The following is an 8,121-nucleotide window of genomic DNA, read 5'->3' as shown; positions in this document are numbered from 1 at the left end:
TTAGAGAACTTCCACCTAAGGAAAGCTCAGGGCCAGATGGATTCACACCTGAATTCTATAAGGTCTTCAAAGCAGAGCTCACGCCAATACTCCTCAAGCTCTTCAACGAAATTGAAAATGAAGGTTCCTTACCAAACTCATTCTATGAAGCCAGTATAACCCTCATCCCCAAACCAGACAGAGATTCATCAAAGAAAGAGAACTATAGACCTATATCTTTGATGAACATCGATGCAAAACTTCTCAACAAAATACTGGCCAACCGTCTACAACACCTCATCAAAAAAATTATACACTGGATTCATCATGGGGAGGCAAAGCTGGTTCAACATACGCAAATCAATTAATATAATTCAACACATCAACAGGAGCAAGGACAAAAATCACATGATTGTCTCAATAGACACGGAAAAGGCATTTGACAAGATCCAACACCCCTTTATGTTAAAAGCTCTGGAGAAACTAGGAATCCATGGAACATTCCTCAATGTAATAAAGGCTGTGTATGAGAAACCTACTGCTAGTATTACACTTAGTGGTGAAAATCTAAAGCCATTCCCTCTAAAATCAGGAACGAGACAAGGATGCCCACTCTCTCCACGCCTCTTTAACATAGTACTAGAATTCCTAGCCAGTGCAATAAGGCAAGAAGCAAGCATAAAGGGGATCCAAGGAGGGAAAGAGGAAATAAAACTATCCCTCTTTGCAGACGACATGATTCCGTATTTAAAGAATCCTATAGACTCTACTCCCAAGCTCCTTGATCTGATTCAAAGCTTTGGAGGAGTAGCAGGCTATAAAATCAACCCTCAAAAATCAACTGCCGTCCTTTACGCCAACAGTGAGAGGAACTAGGCAATAATCAGGAAAGAAACTCCTTTCACAATAGCCTCAAAGAAAATAAAGTACCTAGGAATTAGCTTAACTAAGAATGTAAAGGACCTTTTTGACGAAAACTTTAAAACCCTAAGAAAGGAAATTAAAGCAGAACTAAGGAAATGGAAAAACCTCCCATGCTCCTGGATTGGAAGAATCAACATTGTGGAAATGACAATCTTGCCAAGAGCTATCTACAAATTCAATGCAATACCCATCAATATCCCAATGTCATTCTTTAAAGAAATAGAAGAGGCAATCCAAAATTTCATATGGAATAATAAAAGACCCCGTATAGCAAAAACACTTCTTAGCAGAAAGAACAGCGCTGGAGGAATTTCAATTCCAAACTTTAGACTCTATTACAGAGCTCTAATTATCAAAACAGCTTGGTACTGGCACAGGAGCAGGCCTGAAGACCAATGGAATAGAACTGAGGACCTAGATATTAAACCACAGACCTATGGCCACCTAATCTTTGACAAGGGAGCCAAAAAAATAGAATGGAAGAAAGACAGCCTCTTCAACAAGTTGTGCTGGCAGAACTGGTTAAGCACCTGCAGAAAGTTGGATCCTTCTTTGTCACCCTGCACTAGAATTAGCTCCAAATGGATCAAAGACCTGGAGGTAAAAGCTGACACACTGGAAACTTTACAGGAAGGAATAGGAGACACACTATGCCTCCTTGGCACAGGTCGAAACTTTCTTAATAAGGACCAAGAATCACAACAAATCAGAGAAAGACTGGATAAATGGGACTGCATTAAACTGCAGAGTTTTGGTAAGGCAAAGGACATAGCTAGTAAACTAATCAGGAAGCCTACAGAGTGGGAGAAGATCTTCACCAACCAAACAACGGACAAAGGCCTCATATCTAAAATATATCAACAACTCAAAAAATTGAATCACTCCAAAACTAACCTCCAAAGTAACAACCATCCCATTAAAAAAATGGGCCAAAGACTTAAAGAGAGTCTTCTCTGAAGAAGAAACAAAAATGGCCTACAGACACATGAAGAAGTGCTCAACATCTCTGGTCATAAAAGAAATTCAAATCAAAACAACTCTAAGATTCCATCTCACACCAGTTAGGATGGCCAGGATCAGGAAAACGAATAACAACAGATGCTGGAGGGGATGTGGCCAGTAGCGATCACTACTACACTGTTGGTGGGAGTGCAAACTCGCTCAACCACTATGGAAAGCAGTGTGGCAGTGCCTCAAAAGGCTAAACATAGAACTCCCCTATGACCCAGCAATTCCACTACTTGGCATTTACCCAACCATCCAGAAACAAGGACATACTAAATCCACTAGCACAACAATGTTCATTGCAGCACTATTCACCATAGCAAAGATATGGAACCAACCTAGATGTCCCTCAGTTGATGAGTGGATCAACAAGTTGTGGTATTTGTACACAATGGAATTCTATGCTGCTGTCAGAAAGAATGACATCGCCCCATTTGTTAGGAAATGGAAAGACAGAAAAAATCATATTACGTGAAGTAAGCCAGACTCAAAGGAACTTAGGCTCAATGATTTCCCTCATTCGTCATAATCAGTAGAAACCTTGGGCTCTACTAGCAGAGATCTGCAATAGAGCAAAATCTTGATACATAAGGCCATATAATGTGAAGCTAATTGAAAGGACCTCCAGGATATTGAAACAAAAGCCATATAATGAATGATTGTTGTCCTTAATGTACTATGTTGTCTCTCATCTCCTTTGCTGTCCCTTGGTTATCTCATATTGGTATAGTATCTCACTTTGTTATCTGATATATTGAATTTATTTGTATTTGGATATTTGAAATTTGATAGGGAAGGGGGGAAAACCAAGACGGGTGGGGGGTGTTGGGGGGAGGGAAATGGGTACCAAGACATGTGAAAGGGTATCAAGGTATGTGAATTAATGCACCTTCTATCTGGCAAATATCAGGTAACCCTTTTACTAATTACAATAAAAATATGGAACAAAATAAATAAATGAAAGGCCTGGGAGTTTGGCCTAATGGTATAGTGCTTGCTTAGCATGCACATACATAGAAAAGGCTAGAAGTGTTGCTGTGGCTCAAGTGGTAGAGCTCTAGCCTTGAGAAAGTCCAAGGTCAGACATCAGGCCCTGAGTTCAAATCCAGGACTGGCAAAAAAAATTGAAAAAGAAACTGCACCTGTCCAACTATAGCAAGTCCCACACTCTCCCCAAACTAGACCAGAGTTGGATGGGGCTGGGACTGCAGGAGTAGACTCGACCAATTCTGCCTGGATCACAAGATTCTGGCCACACCCTCTATTAGTTCCTGTTTTTCGCTGACCAATGGGATAGGAGATTTGGGGCCACGCCCACGTTCCACGCTGCCTAGCAATACTGGTATTCTGTCTGTTGACTTATACCACTACCAGCAACTGTTGAAGGGAGAGGTGGCTGAGTGGTGATCGAGAGAATCCAGGTGATTTGGCGATAGACTTGGATACTCGCTTACTTATTAGTGATTGGGTACGTACAGGAGATTTTGAAGAGCCTGGGAATGTGGCCGGTCCATCTTTTCCATCCCAGAGCTGGCACGTCTGAACGATCAAATCCAAGAAAGAAACGACTGCAGGAACATCAGCAGAACTATCTTCATGGATCTGAAAAGATAAGGAAGAAAAATAAAAGGGGAGGCAAGCCCACGACCAACACCACTGGGGTCTGTAATTCACGTGAGGGTGCAGCCAGAGACCAAGCTGACCCTGAGCCTCGCCTGCCTTCAGGCACAGTCGGAGCAGCCAGGGTCAAGAGTGTCACAGGTCCCAATAACAACAAGGCCCACATGGAACAGGAAGTCAAACGAAGTCAGGTGGAGCATGAAGATCTGTCCAGCCGCCTGCAGGCTTCTCAGCAACGCAGCTTAGACCTAGAGATGGCCTTGTCTGCCCCCACCACCACGCAGAAGGACATTGAGCAGAAGAACAGACAGCTCATCCAAGACCTGGGTGATGTGAAGCTGCAGCTCGAGGAAAAGAGCAGAAGGTGTGACAACCTGCAGGAGCTGAATGCAGACTTACAGGGGAAGCTGGACGTGCTCCGGACCCAGAAGTCCAACATGAAATTGAAAATAGAAAAATTCCAACGAGTGCTAGAGGAGCGGGCAGTGCTGAAAAGAAGAATAGAAAATGTGCAAAGTGTGGTGAGTGCATTGAGGTTGGAGAGGGACAAGATTGCGGAGGACCTGAGGGTGGAGAGGTCCACGTGGACGGAGAAGGTGCGGCGGCTCTCACAGGAGATGAACCAACTCACAGACCAGCGCGAGGAAGACCTGTGGCAGATGGTGGATCTAGAGAACAAGCTGGCAGAAATGGAGAACAAGCTGGCAGAGGCACAGCCCCTTGCAGGACCATCTCAGGCTGACTTAAAGAACCTGGAGCAACAACTTCAATTCCAGGTTCAGGAAAACCAAAGCCTCAGTCTCCAGAACCTGGAGCAACAGGAACGGCTGCTGATACTGCAGAAGAGAGTGGGCGACAAGGCTCAGTCCAACATCTTTGAGACCCAGAAATGCACAGACCTGCAAACGAGAGAGCTGAAAGAGCAGCTGGAGCAGCTGCAGGAAGCTTTCCATAGGCTGAGCACTGAGAAGGACCAGCTCACCAGCCTCCTGACCTCAGAGCAAACGGAGAATGAACACCTTCTGGAGAAGCTGGAGCAGCGAGAGATGGAATTAGGAGAATGGAAAGAGGTGGCTGAAGGAAGTTTTCAAACAGCCCAGAGTCTTCAGGAGCTCAAAGCTCAGTACCTGGCCCAGCTGCAGGAACTCAAAACCACCTGTGAAGAGAACATGGCCTCCATTCAGCAGCTGAGTGCAGAGAAGGAGGAGCTGCAACAGCACCTGCTGAGGCACGCCCAGCTGCTGGAGCAGCAGCAGCAGCAGGACCTGACCCTGACCCAAGAGTTGCAGGACACTCTCCAGTGCCTGGAAGACACTACACAAGAGAAGGAGCAACTCCAGGCCCAGCTGAGCTTCCTGGCTTTCCAGGAAGGTAAAGAAGGGGACAAGGAAGAAGCAAGGGCTGAGGAGGCAACTCCAGCCACCGTGACCATCCCAGAGGCTGTGGACATCCCACAAGTCATGAAGGCCTTTTACCCGAAAGCAAAATCAGTTGCTGAGGTGAAAAAAGTGAAACACAGCCAACAGCTGCAGGAGCAGCAGGCCCACTGCCAGTGCCTGGCCAACTTGGCAGCCCAGTGCCACACCAAGCTGGAACAGCAGGCCCTGTTTCCCAAGAGCAGGAACCATGGTCCCTCAGGGGACAGGAAGCAGGACACGCGGGTGTCTAAGAAGATGAGAATGTGCTTCCTCCAGGCCCTGCCTGACAAAGTGGAGCACCAGAGTCCAGCAGGGGACCTCCAGCACCGGTGTGCCCAGCTGTCCAAACACATCAGCACCCTCGATGACTCCATAATGTTGTACAAAGAACAGATAGAAGTCCTGGACCAACTCTATAAGGAGAAAGATGAGTGTGTCATGGAACTCTCCCAGGAGAAGATGCAGAAGAAGGAGGAGCTGCAGGAACTTCTGGTGCTCCTTGTGGTTGAAGGCACACAGTGCCAGGGCCAGACGCCTGCAGACCCTGAGACCCCTGCTGCTGAGGTCACTTCACAACTGCCAAGCCCCTCAAACATTGAAGACAGCAAGGAGCAGAAAATCTTTGCAGATGCCCAACTCAAAGAGAGTGTGCAGCCTGCCCAGGTAGAGGCAGGGGGGCCTTGTCCCCGAAAGGCCTCCACCCAAGAGCCCACTGTGATGCTGATGCCTGATACCCAGCCGACTGAAGAGCTTTCGGGCCAGGGCAATGAGCAATCCCGATCCTCTCCTTTCTTCTCCAGGCTGAGGAAAATGATGTGCTGGCGATAATGGTTCTTTAAATACTTATTAGCCACCATGGCAATCTTTTAGGCCCGCACCTAACGGGTGATGACTGGACTTCAACCTCAGGCCAGATAGGACAGAGACTGCGGGAGGTGGCCCTAACTCAAAGTCATCTAAACAGCCACTGGTTGCCGGGGAAGGAGGGCCCTTGATATAGTTTCCACAAATAATCAATTTTTACAAAGAAAAATAAAATGTTATATTTACCGAAACCATCATGTTCCTTTTTTACATAAATGACTAAACACAATGTATTCTGTGAACATTTGGGGAGTAATATTTTGAACATGTATAGAAATAAAACTTTAGTTTACAAGTAAAAAAAAAATCAGTCTTTAGTGCCCAGTATGGCTTTGAACGGCAATCCTCAGTTCTCAGCCTCCTGAGTAGCTAGCCTCCATGCCCTGCTCAACAATTAAAATTTAAAAAAACAAGAAAAATAACTGTTTGGCTTCAGAATAGACTGTTGAGCTTCAGGGTACAGTTGGAAGGTTACAAATAGCACCCGCTGGGTGCCACGGGCTCACACCTGCAATCCTAGCTACAGGAGGCTAAGATATGAGGATCACAATTTGAAGCCAGCCCAGGTAGCAAAGTTAATTGGAAACTCATTTCCAACCAACTACCAAAAAAAGCTGTAAGTGGAACCATGGCTCAAGTGGTAGAGTGCTAGCCTTAAGCAAAAAAAGGTCAGAGACAGAGCCTAAGTCCTGAGTTAAAGCCTTAGTAACAATTCAAGAGAAAGGAAGCATGGAGGCAAGGAAGTGAGAGAGAGAGAGAGGGAAAGAAAGAAAAGGAAGAAAAAGAAAAAGTGAGGAAAAGCACATACTGTGCACAAGAGACACACAGAGAGGGTGGGAGTGAGAAAAAGAGGGGAAAAAAAAGAGAGGGAGAGAAAGGGAGAGAACATTACCAGTACAGGTAACCAAAATTGCAAACGAGAAAACAAAACAAAACAACAACAACAAAACAATGCCATGGTGATGAAGAAGCACTGCTTTCAACACACACACACACACACACACACACACACACACACACACAAATACAAATAAAGATGGTGGAGGAAACAGACAGCTTATCTAAACCAAGAGGACACCAGGAGAAACCCAATCACATCTGGAAAAACAAGAAAAGCGAGGAAGAAAGATGGCGTCGAGACAGTAGGGACGCAGCCTAGCCCTCTCTGACAAAAAGAGAGAACCAGGAAGTCCCACGAGCCAACTACCTAAAGAAATCCACAACAACAAACTCAAAAAGCAACGGAGGAGGACTCAAACCGGAAAAGAAATCCAGATAAAGCTCACATCCAACTTTCTGAAAGAATTCGGAACGAAAAGATCCCTCACCCACCTCTCGCCGGATCCAAGCCACGAAAGCCGCGGAAAGCCGCGAAAAGCGGCAGCTGGCACCGGACCAAGCCACGAAAAGCGGCTTGAGCGGGTGCCGGCTCCACGCTGGGAAAGCGGCGGCGGGCGCTGGATCTAATCCACGAAAAGCGGCGGCAGTGGAGGGCGCCAGGCTGGGAGCCCAACGGCTGCGGAAACCAGCACAGAACCGGGCCAGCAAACGGTGGAAGCAGCGCAACCCAGACGTGGAACATAGGCGGCGGCGGAGACCGAGGGGAGTGAAAGACTCCCCACCACCGTGGAGCACCCGCAGACGGACGCAAAGGCGTGAGTAATACAGCGCGTCCCCAAACACATCGGGAAAGCAGAGTGGGTGCCAAGGAATATAACTTAACTCAGACCCCAACACCCCGCCCGAGAAAGAATGGCGGGAGCAGGGGGGCAAGGAATATAGAATCCTGTCCCTTCCCTCAACAGCCCCCTCCCTCAGGCCATTGACTGGAGATTGACAGGCGGGCTACCCATAAGACCCAGCACCCCACCAAGGGAGGCGGGGCTGTCCCAACTCCCACCCGCCCAACGGGCTCAACCCCCAGCCCTCTGACTGGAGACTGACAAGCGGGCCGACCCTAAGACTCAGCACCCCACCAGGGGAGGCGGAGCTGTCCCAGCTCCCACCCCCCCACCAGGCTCCTCTCCCAGGCCACTGGATCTGGAGAGTGGAGGGCGTTGGGACCCTGCCTTACAACAGTGGGTAGGGGGTGCGGGAAAATAGGAGCCAGCATCTGCACCCCCTCAATTCCTGAGCGGGGCATCCTCCAGCTGGGAATCCTGAGCAAGACACCACCGAGGGCCCCCCCCCACAGTCACAGACTCTGACAAAGCAGTGGAAACACAGCAGGGATCTGAAGGGCCGACCAGCAGCCAAGCTCCCCTTCTGAGAACCAAAAAGGCCCGGCTCCGCCCTTGGAGCCCACGTCCCC

The sequence above is a fragment of the Megascapheus bottae genome, chromosome 3 (genome assembly GCF_031878675.1).
Source record: "Megascapheus bottae isolate mThoBot1 chromosome 3, mThoBot2.hap1, whole genome shotgun sequence".
Taxonomy (NCBI): domain Eukaryota; kingdom Metazoa; phylum Chordata; class Mammalia; order Rodentia; family Geomyidae; genus Megascapheus; species Megascapheus bottae.
The sequence above is the reverse complement of the archived record's forward strand: the minus strand, read 5'-3'. Positions refer to the sequence as shown.